Here is a 15966-nt window from a genome sequence, read left to right as displayed (position 1 = left end):
CATACGCGTAAGGGTGTCAATTATTCATCTCTTAGCTTTGTTCCCCCCTCTATCTCTATCCATTCCAATCTCCTTCACACCACTGTACAATCATTCCATACAAAACTTTGTTCTCAAACCACCCACTCATCCCCCATCCCGGTTCTATAGTTCTTTCGGAGACTTGAAAGGGGGAGGGGGTTAAACCCCCTATAATCACCCCCTCCCCTACCCCCTTTCACAATTCTACTCCTGGTTCGTTCTTTCAATTCCAGAATAAGCCTAATCACCCGGGCAAGAGATGCAACCCCTCCATAGCACTGCCCCCCCTTAACGTTTTACTATCGAATATATTCAATCCATAGCCAACAAGAGCATTATGGAATATCTTATAAGCGTCTTAAAGCAGAGTGTACGGTTTATAAGCTGTAATTAAGATATATTGAGGGGAAAGGTGATTAAGGTAGGTGGTTTAAAGGCGTTGGGTACGCTCAGACTTAGTAACAGGGACAACGCGAATTTTGGTGTAAGCCCGCGGAGGTTAGGTTGGCAAAGCAACCAAGGGGGATGGGGAGCACTGAATTTGAACTGAAGTAGGACCCGCCCCGGGGAGGGAACTAAAAAGGGGGGCGAACTTCTAATTAACTAGCTAATTAACGGAACCTAGCTAGAGAGGGAGTTTTTTCTTACGTTTTTTTTTATTTCGCTTCCATCGCATCTCAATCCTCCTTTGATATATTTTTTCTTTGGGTTTCTTTTTTTTATTTTTTATTCAAGGGGGGTTTGCCTCTAGGGGGGTTTCTTTTCGTTTTAGGGATGGGGTTCTTTTTTTTTTTGCTCTTGAGCCTCCAGGGATTTGTAGAGGCTGCATGCATGCTGCCCTTCTCCTAAATTTTATCCCTACCCCCCCCCCTCTTCTATAACACCATCTCCATAGGCACACCACACACCCATCACCCACCATCTTTGAAATTTCTGTATGTATATATCTCGAGCGAGTCTCGACAACAGCCGGTTTTGGCATCATCGAACGCCGAGAGAGCAGAGCAGAGCTAGTAATTTTCATTTACGAAAAACGAAAAAAATTAACTAATTTTTGACTCTTCACTCCTTTCCCTGACTCATTTCTGTCAAAAACTATATGCCCCTTACTAATAACCTACTTTTTTCAACATATTATCAAGTTTACTACAAATTTTTCGACGTTTTTTTGACCTAAAAAGACGTTTTTTACGAAGTTTCCTTTTTAAAAAAATGCCTTGTTTTAAGCCTATTGAGAATAAGAGGGGGAGGGGGGAATTACGCAGTAGGCCTGGCCGCCATTAAGAGATGCTAAAATTAGTCGATCAATAATTTGGTACTTGCGCCGTATGGGCCATTTTGTTTTGTCGAAGGCGAAAAAAATATTTTTACTCCCTTAGTTTGGTCTCTCGTTTTTAGCAATTGAGCTTAATGAGTGTCAGGATAGATGGCGTTAATGTCTCAGTTATAGACTATTTTTTTTATAACTTATCTACGTTTTGACTATTTTTTTTTATCTTGACTTAAACTTGTTTGTCTTAATTTTTTTTGGTCTTATGTTTTGATAATAATTTAAATTTTTAATTGATTATGATTGTTGTTCGAAACTGAAGGAACGTATATTTTGAAGGTTACATTATATTTTAATTAAGTTTTTCTTGATTTAAATTACAGTAAAAATTAATTGATATAATTAGTTACATTAAGTTTAAGTTGATTACCTACCGGTTGATTATGCAGGAGCTACTACGTCTTTGTTGTAGTGGTAGAATGAACGATGGTTTTTTTTTTTGGAAGATAGTAAAATTTATTTTAATTGCTTTTATTAATAACATCTTTAAAATAATTTAAATTTTAGCTTTAATGTATGGAATAATTATCTATGGCCTAAGTGTAACTGGCATAAGTATGATAGGGATATGGGCAAATTTGCTTGGTAAAATCCTAGGAAAAGAGAGATTATTTAATCTGCATAGGTTATCATCATAGAAAAGAACCGGGTTTGTTTTTTTCTGCAACAAATTGATAATGTACTTAGTGACAGAGTTTTAATATTCTTTTGAAATGGATATGAATTTTTATTGGCTGTAAATGTATTTCCATTAAACCATAAATTGGAAAACCGCCCATCTTAAAAATTAAAAACAATCATCTTTAAAATATGAACCATCTTAAAAATTAAAAACAATCATCTTTAAAATATGAACCATCTTAAAAATTAAAAACAATCATCATTAAAAAATGAACCATCTTAAAAATTGATAAAAAAATCTCCTTTAAAATATAAAAAAGTTGAGAAAGAATTTTCTTTAAATTGCAAAGCATCATCTTTAAATATTTAGGAAGAATTTCCCTTAAATTACAAAGTATAATTTTAATAAATTAGACTTTCCTTTAAATTTCAAAGCATATTAAACGCTGAGAAATTATTTCCTTTAAATTGCAAAGCATTTTAAACATCGAGAAGAAATTTCCTTTAAGTTGCAAAGCATCATTTTAAAAATGAGAAGAATTTCCTTTAAATTGCAAAGCATCATCTTAAAAATTGAGAAACAAGTTTCCTTAAATTGCAAAGCATCATCTTAAAAATTGAGAAACAAGTTTCCTTAAATTGCAAAGCATCATCTTAAAAATTGAGAAACAATTCCCTTTATATTGCAAAGCATCTTAACAATTGAGAAAGAACCACCCTTTTTTAAAATTAAAATTAAAAATAAAAACCATCAACAAAAATCGAGGAATTTCCGCTCTTTAAAATTGAGAAACAATTTTTCCTAGTATAAACTATTCAAAATAAATATTGTTTTAAACAATTCATCTGAGAGCCTATTTCCTTACACTCAAAAAAAAAAAATCATAAAATAAAAATTTAGAAATAAACCTTTACCCCTTCCTTCCTTTAAACAAATACTTTTTTATCTTAACCTTTTTTATGTATAAGTAGGTAGCGGTTGTGGTTATTTGCATCTTAAATTTGTCTATCTATGTAACAGATGACGATAGCGCGTTTCTATTCAATTCTTCCGCAGTTTTTTACCTCTCGAAGTGACGATGACGTCACGGAGAGGTATTACATTGGACGTGTGTGTAAGTGTGTCTGTTACCGCGTTCGAAATTGGCAAATCGGAGCAAACGTGTTCGCAGAAAGCAATAGTTGCTTCTACTCCTATCGTTAGGATTAAGAAGTACGCGGCGATTAGCTAAGGTTACGAGAAACTTCTAGCCTCCCAATGGCCGGGCTTACTCTAATTGCCGGTTTTCTTATCATTTACTGTGAATCAATCGCCTTTATATACCCTAAATTTCCAAAACTTATTAAAGAAGCCTACGCTTGAATTCAAACGTCAACAATAGCTATGTTTAAAATGATTTTAGGAAACACGTTTCTTAAAACGGCTTAACTAATATTAAGGTAAATTACTGACGATAAAAGTAATCAATATCTATATCTATATAAATCAAAGTCCTGACTCACTGATTGACTGACAGACTGACTGATAATCAACGCCCAGCCCAAACCGCTTGCCCTAAAAGGCTGAAAATTTGCAGGAACGTTACTCATAAATAGTAGGCGCGTACTAAGAAAGATTTTTAAAATTCGCCACCATCTTAATAAATGGCGTCCAGAAATGTAGAAAACTTCTCTATGCAACAAAGTCCGCGCGTTTCAACCGATTTCACAAATATTTAGTACACTGGTTTCCTTAACCTATAGACAGGCTGAATAGTCTTTCGGGTTAGATTTGTTGCCATCTTTTTAATTGGCGGCCAGAAATTTAAAAACCCTTCTTTACGGAATAATGTCCGCATGAAAAGTAATAAAATATGTCCCGACGGGCTGACGGGCAACGCCGAGTGCCTTCACTCCTAGGGTGCTACAAAATATTAGTCATCAGTAAAATCTACCCATTCTATATATCATTTTGATGGAAATTCTTATTACACGCGGGTAACAGCTAATTAATTATATTTATTTAATTATTTAAGAAAAACGTCTCTATCGACTGGGAGAGGTTTATTTTGGTTTCCCAACTTGTTTCTTTTTTCCTTAGATTCATTTATACGTAGCGTAGAAGTATAGTATATTTTTTATTTCTCGGAATACATTACAAGCTCAAGCCAGCGTAATGTAATGAAGCGATAGGGGAGGCTTTTCGTGTATATACAGCAGCGAGGTTCTATAAAAAACACTATTCAGTTTCTGAAGGAAAGAAGTGGGGGAAAAAAGGGGAACTATTACGATCGCGGAAGTACCTTGAAAAGATTGTTTTTTATAATAAAAAAAAACCGTCGACCTTGGCCTTCAAAAAAAGAAAGCCACTTTCTTCTTTTCCTATATATATTTTTTTTAACATTTTTTTTTTATATAAGGGTTTCTACTTAATATAGATTTTTCACTCACTGCTTCTATACACATTATACCAACCGTAGGTCTGCAGCTATACACCCACGCTACAGTTTTTATACTCTTTTAAAAGAGGTCTGAGCCTGAGGATGGGATGGGTGCTTTTCAAAATCCGTAGGAAATTTAATTATTTATTTATTTATTGGCTTTGAAGTAGCTTTTGTTGTCTGGATGGGTATTATTTCCAACTGGTGCATTCTTTAATTTGCGTAATTCTTATTTAAGTGATCAGATTATTTATTTTCTGTGCGGTATTAATTAGTTGGAAGTTAATTTGAGGGATCAGAAATTGTTGTGTGATCTAATAGTTCGATACTGAAATTTACATAATTCTTATTTAAGTGATCAGATATTAAAGGCTAAAAATTAAAATTAGGGATCAGAAATTATTGAGTGATCAAATAGTTCGATACTGAAATTAACAAAAATCTTGTTTAAGTGATCAAAATATTTATTCCCTGTACGATATTAGAGGCTAAAAATTATAATTAATGACCAGAAACTATTGTGTGATCAAATGATTCCATACTGATTGGGATAAAAAATATTTTTGGCAATTGATATCAAATTTCTTATCAGATGTACAATATTTTACAAGAGGTTTATTATAGAACCAGATTATTTTCCCCGCACGTCATTGGAGTCTTTACAAAAATTAATATAAGTGATCGCAAATTATTATGATCAAATACATCGATACCAATTGGGGTAAAATAGTTAGCAGGTTTTGGTTGATAAATGTTTTTTCGTTACAGTGGAAATAGGATCATATTTCAGATCAGATGTTGAACATTTTGACCATGTTATATTAACCTATAAAAATTTGTTGTACTAAGTCAACTTTTGATTTTATAAAACATTCTTTGATGAAAAAAGCTGATCCCAATTAATTTCATCCAATAAATGTTTAATGAAAAGTTGATTAAATCAAGTTTCCCCAAACAATGCGTGATGGAGTGATACAACAGATTAAAAAAAATAAACTTCAGACGTTGGGAAACATACTTTGATTAATTTCACGAAATAATGTTTGATGTGATAGTTGATTAAATCAAGTTTTGTGAAACAATGTGCGATTTGATCCAAAAAACGGATTTGTTAAATTCCAAATTGTCAACTTAAATTGTAACTCAATATTTTTACTGCTCTGTTTAAAATCAACTGGCGATGCCAACAATTCAGCCTAACTTAAAGTCCGACTTCCAGCGAAAAAGGTCCTCGCTAGAACACACATTACCTCGGCCTTCAGTTAGCTAGAACCCTTCTAACTTTTACCCCAGCGGGGAGTCGAAAATCGGCACGGTCGCTTCATTGTCAGTCTCAATACACCCTTTCGACGAGTCTAAGAGGGAAAGACGCGGGGATAAAACTCTGCCTTCCATCTCGCTTTTTAGCGTCTGCGCTGTAGGCGTTTTGGATCTGAGAGTGCGCAAACACGACACTGGAGCAACCCCTTTATATCTCCCGAACCCCCCTTTTCCCGTCCAAAGGGTGTATTTTTGATTTTCAGTTCGCTTTAACCCTTTTCGCTGGAAGTCGGCCTTTAACTTGAGAAATATTAAAAAGTAATTTGAAAGGACTTGGCTTTGATGGGAATTTTTTTTTATTATTATCATTTTTTCCCCACAAAAGTTTTCAAAAACTAGAGAAATGAAAAGTTAAATTTCGAAGGCGTTTACTTCATTGAGTGAGAATCTCTCCTTTCTTCTCGTGACGAATTCGCCTTGAATTAATGACTCGAATTAAACGCGAGACGAATGCCAACTCGATTTAGGTCTAATTTCACCATCTCTAGCCCAGCTTACTCTCTATTAACCCTTTCCCCTCGATTACAAACCCTGGCTCTAGGGATTTGAAGATTTTTCTTTCACAAACGCCCACTCTCTCTGCATGTGCTTAGTTAATTTTATGTTTTTTTCCTGGTAATTTGTTGGACTCGAGCCGCTCGCTAGTTCAGTTGTTTTTAGTTTTGCGTGTGACGCCTTTACATCGAAATGCGGAAGAGAAAAACAAGCATCGCCTTTTTTTTATACAAATTTCCACGTCTTTCAGTTCTCCCTTTTTTCATCTACCTAATCTTAAAGGGAACTTGAAACTATTTATGTGATAATTTTTATAAAAGAAGTACTGATAGGAGCGTGCTCATAGACGCCATTTCCCCTGTTCAACTTGAACAAATTGTGCGACTAAACTAACTTAGGAAAATATTTTAATATAAGAGAATGATCCCAAGAAAATCTTAGGGGTCCGCGGACCCCAACTTGTGTCAATAGCTGAAAAACCACGCGTGTTTGTCCTTCTAATGTAGTTATACAGTAATGTCCATTGTTTAACATCTTTGATCATAATAAGTGGACGCTTACAGAGGTACTAGTGAATGATATTTAAATAGTAAAATATTTTAGGGCCCGTGGACCCCAACTTGGGTCAGTAGTTGAAAAACAACGTGTTTGTCCCTCTAATATAGAAATAATATCCATTGTTTAACGTCGTTGATCAAAATAAGTGGACGGCTACAGAAGGTACTAGTGACAAATATTTAAATAGTTAAATATTCTAGGGCCCGTGGACCCCAACTTGGGTCAATAGTTCAAAAACCATAATGTTTGTCCCATAATGTAGTTATACAGTAATATCGTTTGTTTAACTTCGTTGATCAAACTAAGAGGACGCCTACAGAGGTATAGTGAACGATATTAAAATAATAAAATCTTCTGGGGCCCGTGGACCCCAACTTGGATCAATAGTTGAATAACAGCCACTTTACCCCAGTAATAATAAACGCTTTTGAGCATCGTTGTTCCACAAGTTGTCAACTCCAACTTGTCTCAGCATTTCAAACCCAAATGTGTTTGGCCAAACAAAGTAATCCTAAATCTATTCATACGTCATTCCCTCAATCATTTGAATTATGTAGAAAAAACTTTCTATTTAGATCGGTTTGGTATCCCTTTGAACCTTGGTCTTAAAGTTTTTTGTTTCATAACGATAGTTGCTTGAAGAGGATGAAAGAAACTTAGCAAAAAAGGGGGAGGCAAATAAATTTAATGTCTATTGCAGAGATGAAAACTTGCTCGCTTATAATGCTCAAACAACTTTTATGTAGATTAGCAGAAGGCCATTACTTGAAATAAAACTAGTAATGGCCACAAACCCATATGATATCGATATCGGTGACCGATATTGGCACATAAACCAGGTAAAATGTTACCATCTAGACCATACACGCTCTTCACCTTTGGTTCTAGCTTAATTTACCGATTTTTACCGATAAAACCGGTTGATAATTGGTAATAATCGGTTATCAAGTCGAGTTTAAACAATAATTACAGTAAAACTACGAAATATCGGCATCTGTATTGATATTTAATTCACTAAAATTTACTTTCACTTAGTAAAACACTCTTGCGATTGCAAAAAGAGCACACCTTCTCAAGATTATAACCCTATAGCCCTGGTCATATTCAGTCTGCCCCCATTGATTTCGCGCCCATGAAAACGTATTAAGACGTACCATTTGAAACGCCAGTCCTTAATCAGAAAACGTATGACAATTTACATTAGCTACTAGCAATCTGCCACCATGGAGCAACATTGAAGCAGACCGTATTATCCATTGGACGTAGATGGATACCATGTCCCCCATAAACATATGACCTATGGATGGGGGCCCAAAACCGAAACCAAAAAACCTTCGTTGTTACCATGAAAGCCCACTTATTAAAACCCATCACTAAAATCTTCAATTTTGATGAATTTGAATGCTAGAATAATTTATCTCTAAATATGCCTATAGTTTAAGATTTTTCAACTTCAAATGATCGTATATTTATTTGAAAATGGGACCCAGTGTACTAATTCTGTTTAAGACTCTCGTTACTGACAATGCTAAAACATTATATAAGTAAACCCTCCATTCTCAATCCAATAAAATTACGACATTAGCTTCACTTCACAATCGTATCTTTAGCACATTTGAAACTAATTTACTTCAAGTATCGCACTTATGGCATTAACGAGCTCCCCCTCCTCCTCTTAAGTATATAAAATACAGGATTTGTGTATGTATATTGTTGGGTGTAAAAGTACAGTTGCCTAGAGCTGTTAGTTTTTTTCCTGAGCGTAAACTCGAATTTGACTTTTTCAAGGTCTCGGGCGCCTCAGGCCGGAAAAACTAAAGTTCTTATTGTAATTTCGTTTTATTTAAATCACGCCCAACCCAACTGCATTTTTCCCGGTGACCTATTTATTTCCGGGACGCCGAGAAATTAATTTATCGGCACTCAACCTTTTACTTTTCGATACACTTATTAATATTCATTAGTCCAATTTTTTACATTTAGATTTGTTTATTACAACTTAATATGCGTTTAGTAATTTAACGTCCGTAAATTACCGGTAATTTTACCATATATCTATTTAATTTAATAATTTGCAACATACTTTACCACGGTAATTTATTACATAGCTATTTCGTTTAATTATTTCTAACATACATTACCATGGTAATTTACCATATAGCTATGTAATTTAATAATTTCTCATATACATTACCATGGTAATTTACCATATAGCTATGTAATTTAATAATTTCTCATATACATTACCATGGTAATTTACAATATAGCTATGTAATTTAATAATTTCTGACATACATTACCATGGTAATTTACAATATAGCTATGTAATTTAATAATCTCTGACATACATTACCATGGTAATTTACAATATAGCTATGTAATTTAATAATTTCTGACATACATTACATGGTAATTTACAATATAGCTATGTAATTTAATAATCTCTGACATACATTACCATGGTAATTTACAATATAGCTATGTAATTTAATAATTTCTGACATACATTACCATGGTAATTTACAATATAGCTATGTAATTTAATAATTTCTGACATACATTACCATGGTAATTTACAATATAGCTATGTAATTTAATTTCTGACATACATTACCATGGTAATTTACAATATAGCTATGTAATTTAATAATTTCTGACATACATTACCATGGTAATTTACAATATAGCTATGTAATTTAATAATTTCTGACATACATTACCATGGTAATTTACAATATAGCTATGTAATTTAATAATTTCTGATATACACTACCATGGTAATTTACAATATAGCTATGTAATTTAATAATTTCTGACATACACTACCATGGTAATTTACAATATAGCTATGTAATTTAATAATTTCTGACATACACTACCATGGTAATTTACAATGTAGGTATGTAATTTAGTTATTTTTTTCTCTCAAAACTAATTTAATTTATGGTAATTTATTTATCTTCCCAAAATTTGAATACCGTTTACTAGGTAAATTACAATTTTTTTTTAAATTACTGTAATTTAATTCGCATCACTAATTACAATTAGTTACGTCAAGTTATTTCAAAGTTTACATTTACTTAATTATTAAAAAGTTTTGGTAGTGCAATAAAGGAATCAAAATTAACCAGTGTCAGTAAAATTTTTATAAACCTAATTTTTAAAATTTCAAATGTTAGACTGAATTCTAAGCAGACGACAGACTTTTTAAACAATTGTTTAATATTGAAACAGACCCTTAAATTTATCAAAAATTATTCTAAAATCCTGGAAAGAACGGACGACTCGAAATATTTAAACTTGAACCTTGACCCTATTTGCATTGCCTCGATTTTAAATATTTAGTTTCGTGATTTTACATAAACCTCATTCTGAAAAACAACTTTTTTAACTGATCTCACAAAAAAAAAATTAAATAAATATTGAAAAAAATAAATAATAAAAAGAAATGAGTCATTTTTGTGACTCATCTTTTTGGGGTCAAAAAGTTTAATTAAGGGTCAAATTTGGGGTTCAATACTTTCAACTTATACTCTCGGGTTCAATGCTTTCAACTTATTCTCGGGCTTCAATTTAGTTGAAAACTTAGTTTTATACCCAATTTAAAATTACCCTTAAAGTTTTAGAGACCTACGTAATTCTAAACGAGTCCCGAAAGTTGGTTGGGACTCTCTTTAATAGGTCATAAAAATCTATAGACCGGCGTCACGAGTTGTAAAGTTTTAATTATAAATTTACGTTAAGAATATTTTACGACTAAACAAAGCTGAATTATTAAAATTAAAAAAATAATAATTAAAAATACAAAATAGTTTTGAGTAGGCTTAGTTCATCTTTATGAATGAAAATATTCAAAATCCTGAAGAGAAATATTATGCATAATGAAATAGTGTGGTGGATTATCACTTGGATATATAACTTTTTAAAAGACCGAGTTTAGTTTAGCCTTGGAAGAATTAAATCGAGTTGGTTAGATAAAAAAAAAAGAATAAAAATTGACTTGGAAAAAATCCAATTTTTCCGATTGTCGTAGCGACATCGCGCGTTAAAAAAGGCGGGAAAACGAAGCGGTGTGGAAAAGAGCTGGCGCGTGAGTTTGTCCGCCGCGAGAGAACGCTCGCGCCAAAATCATGGCTTTTCCCCCTTTGAGCTCGCGCGGATACCGGCGCGCGCAAAAAACCTCGCGCTCTTAAAAAGTTCAGTATCGTTTCCGCGTGTTTAGCGCCAAGCCCTATCAAAAAAATAACCTCCGACTTTAAGCCTCGGTTCAGATTTTTTTTTCTTAATTTTACTGAAACCGAAAAAAAAATTTATTCCGAGTCCCGGCGCGCTAGCCGAATAAAAATAAAAAAAATATCGACTGATTTCGGGAGGTCTGGCTGTTGTCAGAAAATCTTTTTGACAAAATCGACCCGATGTACGAGTGATACAGGTAAACAACTATCTCTCATTTTTCAAGGGGCTTTTTTTTAAAAAGAAGAAAATTTATTATTTGCGGAAGTAGAATAAAAAATAACCAAGTGAAAAAAAAAATATTTTGCGAAAGAAGCGATTGATTTTAAGATTTAAAATGATTTAACCTTGGTAAACGGAACTAAAACCATCCATGTCCGTGATTAGTTTTGAAATTAATTTAATTAGGGTTAATTTTAAGTATCTATCTTTGTGCTTAATAAATCGTGTCAGAGGTTAAAATGTTCGGAGATAATGTGGCTTCCTGCCCCCCCCCCCCTTATAGTGTTCCTGGTGTGGAAAGGCTAAGTTGGGTTAGGTTTAAATAGGTAAGATTTTAAGGGTTAGGTTTAGGTTCTTTAGCTGAAGTAAAAAATTCATAAGAATTAATTTAAATTTAGTTAAAATTTATAATAAATGGTAATTAAATCGGGACACCCTCAAATTGCAATAATATTGACAACATTTAATATCATGAAGTTAATCAGAAATCAATATTATACAATCATCGCTGTAAATTTTGTTTACACCTGCTAAGTTCAAAAACCTTAGCGGAAATCAGTTGAACACTTTCCTAGGTTTGCCTAGCTTGTATTACTTCCACATGATAAACGCGTTCAAAGTTTTGGTACAGCTACAATACGTCATCGCGTTACATATATATGGCGTTGCTGGTTCGATATATTACGTAATTTGGGGCCCCAATGATGGCCCCATCCCATCATTGCCATCTCGTAGTAGAGCAGCGGGCAGCGCGCACACCCCTGTCGTACGGGAGGCCCCTTCTATGATGTTCCCGGGTCTTAACTGCTACCCCTTTTCGGCGTGTGGTGGCGAACGAAGTCATTTTTCTAATTAGAACAGTTCCCTCTATTCTCTCCCGCTCGCCGGCTTTCTTCGGGCTTCTTTCCCTCCCTCCTGAATTACGGCGTAGACTCGTCCCTAACCCTTTAAAGCCAACCCCACCCCATCCCACCACCCACCCACCACCTTCCTTTCAAGCTCGCGCCAAACTCCCCCTCTCGCGCGCCCGCTATTTTCTCTTCCGTTTCTCTAAAGGAAAAGGTGAACCAAACCGAACTCGGTTTTGTTTTAAAAAAAATTGAAGTAGTTATTTCATGACTGGGGTTATAAAGTATTCGGTGATTGTCAAATTGATAGTTATTTTCCGAGTTCATACAAACGTTTTTGGAGATCGTGTAAATGTTTCACCTGGGAAACAAATTGTTCCTTAATTTTTTTTTTGTTTGTAAATTTCGTGAATGGATATTAACAATTTTAGTAAAATTGGTGAATGGATATTAACATTTTTAGTAAAATTCGTGAATGGATATTAACATTTTTAGTAAAATTCGTGAATGGATATTAACATTTTTAGTAAAATTCGTGAATGGATATTAACATTTTTAGTAAAATTCGTGAATGGATATTAACATTTTTAGTAAAATTCGTGAATGGATATTAACATTTTTAGTAAAATTCGTGAATGGATATTAACATTTTTAGTAAAATTCGTGAATGGATATTAACATTTTTAGTAAAATTCGTGAATGGATATTAACATTTTTAGTAAAATTCGTGAATGGATATTAACATTTTTAGTAAAATTTTGTGAATGGATGAAATTTTTGGTTATTAAAATTTTTAGTAACATTCGTGGATATTAAAATTTAATTTAAAATAAAAACCTGGAAATTGGTTTACCAAAACGTTTGTATGAACCCTACAGTTTGATTGCTGATAGTAACTTTTATCAGCTAGAAATGTAAAACTGAATTATTACGCAAATTAAGATATGCAGGTCTCTCTTTTTCGACATAAATTATCGTTTTGAAACGTATTACTTTTGCCAGGCTTGAGTTCATGGTAATTGCACCAAACACCGCTGTAATGTTTAGCAATTTACCCAGCGTATTACTGATAAATTAGTTATAATTTTTGTCAATTAGTTTAACATTTTTGGCGCTCGGAAACTAGATGTAAAACATAAGAGTACTATAAATTACCAAGAATTTTATTAAAGTTTAAAATAACGGTAATATTAAAAAGTAAATTTTTAAATAAGATAAGTAAATAGAATATATTTCGATTCCATTGAGGTTTCCATTTTATTTGCAGCCGGTTGTGTATAAATTCTAGATTGTTTTGACTATTTTTCGCGCCAAAAATGCTGTGACGCAAGAAAGGGTGTGGGAGTAGCCTTGTTATAACAAGCTTTTACCTTGTTTTATCCTGTATGAAGGCGTCAAAGCCTAACTAACCATAGTAAAAACTGTTTTTAAACACAATAGTTGAAATTTTAAACTTGAACCATAAGTTTGTAAGATATATTCCATAAGTATGACACTACCAATGCTTCGTAATGCTAGAGATTTCCAGCTCGAGCTAGTTCTAGAACGACAAGCGAGAATTGACTACACTCGGTTGCTTTTGTAGTCTATCTTCCTAGTATTTAGTCTGTACAAAGCCTTTGACACCGCCTCACCAGTCGTCGCTTTACGAGAATCTAAGACGTTTCACCTACGTCACTTCATGACAAGCTCTCAGTAACCAGTGACAAACTTATACTAGAACCCATATAGCACCTGAGAACGTTAAAACAGCCATCTTAAGCTTCCTCAAGCTCCTAATCGGGAATAGTTGCAAAAAATATATAAAGAAATAAAATAATAGCTTAGATCACGTTAATAGAGTTCAGTTGTATACAGGATGTCTCTCATAAATCTTACATAAATTCTAGGGTGTGATCTTGGGGTGAAGGGCACTACAACATTTAATTACAGAGATACATACTCACAAAAATTTATTGGCCCTTAAAGCAACCGAAACTGAGGGTTGCCTATCCCCTTTTTTACGTCGAAAAGGTCTATTTATTGCAGACTTATGAGAATCACCTTGTATTTGAACGTTCTTAGATCTTAAATGGGTTCTTGTGTTAAACTTTATATAATACAGTTTGCGAAGTAACATAGTTGAATTAATTTACTACTACGAAATGAGATGCACCTGCTTACCAAAATATAACCATTAGGTAAAATTTAAATCAAGTACTATGACCTTTAAATTAGATTTTTTTTTATTGGTGGTGGGTTTGTAGTTTTCCTTTAAAGAAGCGGCGAGGTGGAATAAGGGATATATATATATATTTTTTATTTTTATCCGTTCCTTATCAGACTGGTCCATTTGGTGGTGGTGTCCCGTTCTAAGGGATGATTGAATTTCGGAGCTAACGGGTTAAAAGAAAGGGGCTTAGTTCCCATTTACGTCTCTCCCCTTTCCTTTCTCGACTTTATAAATCAATATTTTCTCCCGTTTCAGACACCAGAAAGAGAGAAAAGAGAATTAGAAATATATTTATAAAAAAAATTTTAAATATCTAAATGGGGCGTGCATATTTAAAACGCTTTAAAAAACCTTACGCGTATATTTAAATATTGTTTTTATGTTATTTATTATTTTAAATATAAAGTTTCTTTATTGAAACCTTCAATTCTCCAGGAGATTAATTCCCACATTATACTTAATCATCCTTGATTTACGCTTTTTGAAAATTGTGTATTTTATTTAAATCGTTAGTTGGTGAACGAACGATTCGCTACTATTTGGTAAGCCCCGAGTTCGAACCCTACCTAGAAATATAATTAAAATTAAAATATAACTTAGGTTATTTAAGTCATATTTTATTCTGTAAAGCTAAAAGCGCTCGTTTTGAGTGTTATATAACAGAAAGACAGATTAAGTGGACAGGATCTTTATTTATTTATTTTATTGTAATTTTTCAATTACCAAATATTTAAATTTCAAAGGTCTCGGAAGTTTATTTTTAATTTTTATATTTATTTTTATTAATTTTTAATTATTTTTAACCAAGATTAATTGTTATTCTAAGTGAGCTGTAAATAATTGATGTTTTATAATCGTGTCTCTGATCTGAAAAATTCCAATATCTGTCTTTTCAGTCATAACACAGTTATTTATATAATAATGGATTTTTAACCAAAATTAGTTGTTATATACTAACCATAAAAAATTTTTAAAATCAAGGGCAAAAGAATAATAATAATAGGTCTTACAAATTAGTAGGCGACATTACGGGCACAGATTTAGAGTTGAATTAAATATTTTTGTTTGCTTTATTTGATATTTTATTATAAATTTGGGGAATTTTTTTTTATATAATTTGTCTAGTTGCAGTCTGGTGTTTTTAGCCAGCAGTCGCGATGCTAGGTAGTGTATTTATTTTTCCAGATGTTGTTTTTTTAAGGTAGACACACTGTTATTCGCGCATCCCCCCTCTGTAACTGTATACCTGTAAAATTGTTACCTGTATATACATTTACGGCTGTATTTTTTTATCATTCCTAGCGTTGCCAAATCAGGCGAGGAAAAAACAGTTTACCTATCACACTAAAACAGACAGAATGTATACCTATTATTTTTCATTGTGGATATTTAGATATTTACCAGAACTTTATTAACTAGAAGTAGATAAAGCCTAAAAATCAGGGTTCAAATCCAAAAAAAACCACCCGTCTTAAAAACCCATCGGATTTATTGGGGTTTTTAACCTTCATAAAACGGACAATAAAACCTCCATAATTTTGATGAATTTAAATACTAAAATAATATATTTTTAAAAATAATTTGTTATAATTATTGTTTCAACTTTAAAAATATTATTTTTTTATGAAACTTTTTAAGATTTATTTATTTTTTTGAGCAGTGATTTTTGAATGACAATTACTCTAA

General features: G+C 32.9%; 1 protein-coding gene across 12 annotated transcripts in view; it reads left to right on the top strand.

Moving 5' to 3' along the window:
* Nucleotides 1–15966, top strand: part of LOC149710210 (zinc finger protein rotund-like) — a 411108-nt gene that overhangs the window by 227780 nt on the left and 167362 nt on the right. The window contains exon 1 of one of the 12 annotated variants that reach the window (XM_089860303.1): nucleotides 10306–11197. The exons of the other annotated variants lie outside the window; for them this stretch is intronic. The gene's annotated coding sequence lies outside the window, so the exon portion shown is untranslated. Of the gene's footprint in view, nucleotides 1–10305; nucleotides 11198–15966 lie in introns of those variants that run through there. 12 annotated transcript variants of the gene reach the window in all.

This window comes from Phalangium opilio, unplaced genomic scaffold (assembly GCF_054372755.1).
Source record: "Phalangium opilio isolate 3A_F unplaced genomic scaffold, DU_Popi_V2 ptg000011l_1, whole genome shotgun sequence".
Classification (NCBI taxonomy): domain Eukaryota; kingdom Metazoa; phylum Arthropoda; class Arachnida; order Opiliones; family Phalangiidae; genus Phalangium; species Phalangium opilio.
Note: the sequence above shows the minus strand (reverse complement) of the source record. Positions and strands in the feature narration are given on the sequence as shown.